Here is a 4,746-nt window from a genome sequence, read left to right as displayed (position 1 = left end):
GTTTGTCGCCAAGCTTTCAGCGCACGCAGCGGCTATCGGCGCTGTCTAGATTAGTCAAGCCGAGGACCGATAAAATAGACCACACAGCAGATCGTGTTCCACTGCATCCGCGTGCTGCTCGCGAGCGGACGCCCCTCTGTGCTGGGCAAAGGGGGCTATCGTTCGCCGCTGCCTCGCCAAACGTTGTGCAAGGCTGCTCGCAAGGGGAACTTACAGCATCCTATTCTAAGAACCTGCTTTCGGTTGCATGACGCTGGCACTCCTACCTGGCCACTTTTTTCGCACAAAGTAAGGACCAAGAAGCAACTCATCTTGCCGTCATCGAAACATTTGCCGCCAGTCCTTTTGCAATTTCGGGAGATTAAACGTAACGAACGCATTATGCACCATTTGTTACCAACGAACGAGCACCGTAGACTGCTCGATGGGGTGATTTGCCGAAAAAGATGACGCGAGCATCATTGAGGTTTCTTTTCGTACGTATCAAGTAGCGAAAGGTAGATGGACGACGCGAGCTGCTGAACTTGATCTGTCATCTGCAAGCTGGATTTTTTTTTACATCCAGTAGCTTATTGTTACTGTGAACGATTGTTTCTCAAGGGTTACGGCCATGTGCTATGCACAGTAAGATATGTTTGTGAAACACTCGCAAGATCCTGCATGCCTAAACTTTCCATCACTTTTTCTCAGTCACGTGGTTTTATAAAGAGCTGGAGCGAAGACATGCCTTCAAATCAGAACAATAAGATACCCCTGCCCTATTTGTTTTCCCACTCAGGGCATTCCGCCCCGCCTGTTTTCTAATTGGCGTTTGATTTTAATTATATTTTGGGCTGGTACTTTTTCCAGCCTTACTTTTTTTTTTATTCTGCTTGGATTAAGCCCGTGATTGATATGCTGGAGGCCTATACGCACACTCACATTTCTTTAAAATATTTTGTTTTTGTCTACGCCAACTTCAAGAGGGGAATTTTGAACAATGGGAGCATGCAGTGTTTCTTCAGCCTATCTCAAGCAGAACACTTCCACACAAGCAGGCATAAACCCACCAAGGTCAAGGATAAGAGCGCTCACAAAAATGTCGCCCGCGCAAAAAGGAAAACAATTCATTTTCTCTCCTTCGGGCTCGTTCCATTCCAGAGTACCTTGGATAACATATTGTCGACGTGAGCTGCCCACGGAAGGCACGGGAGCTAACCAGGAAGCAAACTGTAAACGCCTGTTCATATTTGAGTTATTTTTCAGGGCACCTTCTTGTGACAACAATGAACGCGTCACATCGCAGACAGTATGCCACGAGAAGACGTGTATTTGCAACGAGCTTACTAAGATTTCTCGCCCCGTTAACTGACACAATTGTCATGAAATTGGATGATCATGTAGTGTGGATACGCACAACCTGCAGCTTTCGTGCCCTTCGACAACCTGCGACATCACCCGCCATAACGGTATGACGGTGTTATCGGCACATCCGCGTATAGGCAAGATTCAGTTACGCTTAACACATCCTGTAAGCGTCTTGGCAGCGCTGATAACACTGGCTACACACTGAACAGTTCCAGGGCGAAGAGGGTAGCGTAATACGACAGCAACAGAGATGACGGATAGCGTGATACAGTGAGGCTTGCAAACCCTTGTGTCGAGCAAGCGCTGCTTTCGAAGGCGCAGTGACCGCTCGCGAGAAAAGATTCAAGTTTTTCTTTTGCTTTTCATTAGTACAGAAGTACGAGACGAAGGGTAGGCGATCGCGCACCCCTGCCAACTGCGTATACAGAGCTGGCAGATTACCGTGATGAGGAAACGCCCCCGTGTATGCTTGGGTTGCTGAGTTGAGGCGACTCCTGTTCCCAACTGTGCGTAACAAGAGCGCCAGGTTACAGCCCCTAAAACGCCTTACTCTATAGAATCAAAGCTGGGCGTGTGACTTTAAAGCCTTATGAATACGTGGTGTCAGTCAGCGACACCTAGACCGGGAAACTTGCACATCGCTTTAATTTGCAATGTAAGTATTGCATGACAGTATTGTTATAAACCTCTCGATGACAACAGTCAAATTTTGCGACGCGCTGCAAAATCTGGCCTTTAAAGTTTGTCCTTCGCTGCCACCTTTAGTTACGACGGCCATATAAATGCAATGGAGTACTTTATTGGTAATCAATAGCGGAAAGCTATGAAAGTGTACCGGTAGGTGATCTGCCGAAATTGTTATGGCGCATTCTTACGATCAGCGAAAAATTTCGCGCACAACAACCCGCTAAGAAACGCGTTTGATTAGGATCCCTGGGTATGGCGCTATCTCTATGGCACGCATCCTGCTGAAGAGAAGACAAAGAATAGGCCTTAACTGATAAATAAAATCAGCATACCGCTCTTCGTGTTATGCGAGTGCGTGAGAGTAGCTTCGCAAAATACTTTCGAGATTTCTGGTGGTTGTAGAGGTTATTTCACTGCCAGGGGGAGGCTGATTATCCTAAACGATGGACACAACTCCTCCTCATCCCGTCCTTTGCAGACGTAGGATGGAGCCATACGCGCATCTCTAATCTATCGATCGGAGTATATTCTCAATCGAGGTTTTCCAGCACTAACGACCACGGTTTCTGCTTCGCACGTTAGATTTCGGATGATGCCTTCTACTGAACCGCTCCTCTCGTCCAATCTTGCACTTTTCCCTGGAAACGGCTCGAGAATAGATAGATTCAATACGAACGAATGTGACGACAATCCGCAAAAAAACAAACCGGTTGTATAAGATCCTATGCAAAGTTGGCGAAGAGACTCAAGAACAAAGCTTAAAAAGGATTCAGATTGTTCATAAGTAAGTAGTTTTAAGGCGCAAAAAACAGACAAGACACATAGCTAGGTGACAGGACGAAGTGCGGAACAAAGCACAGGAGATCGTTCGTGAAATTTGCTGAAGGGGCTGTCTACGAAATCCCCCTGTCTTGCGGGCACTCCTACATAGATCAGACTGGCAGGTGCCTGAATGAGCGAACGAGGGAACGTGAGAGAAACGTAGAGCAGAACAAGAAGGGCACACATCTAACTAAGCACATTAATAGGTGCCCGTCCCGCAATTGTGAACCATACTTCACTGATGTGCGCATTCTGGGCAAAAGCAAAGCTACTAATGCTAGGGAGTTGTTTTTTATCAAAAAGAAAAGCAACTTCTGTGCGTAAGCGACACATCAATTTTATTGTATAACAGTGAAAAGAAATTCCTGGAGCGCTCCTTATCATGCCATTCCTGAGCTTTAGGTGACCTACCTGCGCATGTGACGACCAGCTATGTAAGTACGTTTCATGCATGCAATAAAATCAGTTGGAAGTTGTCAGTTGTCACCTAAAATCAGTTGTCACCTACCTATTTGTCTTGATTGTTTTTTGCGCCTTAAACTATTTAATTATGAACCAGAACCAACCAGAGACGAGAGACGAACACCACGAGCGCTCTCGTCTCTTGTGTCCTCGTCTTTTGCTGCGCTATAGTGTATTAGAACCAACTAGCCCAGCAGCAAGCGCTTTTAGATTCCGATTGTGCTTCTATATAGACGCGTGGCAACATGAAGCAGAACAACGCGACAAGGACGCAGGTTATTTGGCTTAACAGTAGATCTGGGAAGACACCAACGGTTTGCTATACGTGTTGTCGACCACGCGCCTAAACTTACATCACAATGGCGGCACTGAAGCACGCGAAGCTAAAGACCTGAAAGGGAGGTCTTGTTTATTGCAGACGGACGGCGCGCATATAATTACAAAGAACGAGTGCCAATACGTGGGATAACCCTCCCTACCACTTCAAGCCAAACAACTAAGTGAAACCATTGCCGTACCGATGTTCAATTTGAACGCGATTAGTTTCTGAAGAGGCTTTGCAAATAGGTGAGGAAAGGAGGATGGTAAAAGTTATGGGGGAAAGAGAACGATACAAGGTTCTCAATGCGGATTTTCAGAAAATAGCAAGGAGAGATAAGAATGCCTTCCTGAACATGCAGTGCCAAGCAGTTGAGGACAACAGCCAATTGAGGAACACAAGAGCTCTGTATAAGACAATCAAAGATATCAAAGGAAACTTCTGTACTAAGCTGGGCGTGATAAAGGACAAACGAGGCAGGGACCTCACGGAAGCCTCGGAGATAAAGAAGAGGTGGCAGGAATACGCAGAACTGTACAAGAAGAACCCGGATGTGCAAACCCAACATAAGACGGTTGTGATTACTGATCTCGAGCCGCCAGGCATCCTGAAGAGTGAAGTTGAATGGGCCTTAGCCAGCCTTGCTAAGAACAAAGCTAGCGGAATTGATGGCATTCCAGCTGAGTTGCTTCAAAACCTCAACCATGACGCTGTTAACATTCTGTATAAATTATGTCAGAAAATTTGGACAACCCTGCAGTGGCCACAGGATTGGAGGAGGTCAGTTTCAGCCCCATTCCAAAGAAAGGCAGTGCCAAAGATTGTTCCAAGTACCGCACGATCGCGCTTATTTCGCATGCTAGCAAGGTGATATTGAAAACCCTCCTAGGTAGGCTGCAGCAGTATGTCGATCGGGAGCTTCCGGACGTGCAAGCTGGGTTTCGCAAGGGCAGAGGAACTAGACCAGATTGCCAACCTTCGTTGGATCATGGAAAAATCAAAAGAGTTCCAGAAACCCATCTACTTCTGCTTTATTGATTATGCGAAAGCATTTGACTGCGTAGATCACAGCAGATTGTGGCAAGCTCTCCAAGAGATGGGAGTTCCAA

This window comes from Amblyomma maculatum, chromosome 1 (genome assembly GCF_055883805.1).
Source record: "Amblyomma maculatum isolate TAMU_Amacu chromosome 1, ASM5588380v1, whole genome shotgun sequence".
Classification (NCBI taxonomy): domain Eukaryota; kingdom Metazoa; phylum Arthropoda; class Arachnida; order Ixodida; family Ixodidae; genus Amblyomma; species Amblyomma maculatum.
This window is presented reverse-complemented; position numbering follows the sequence as displayed.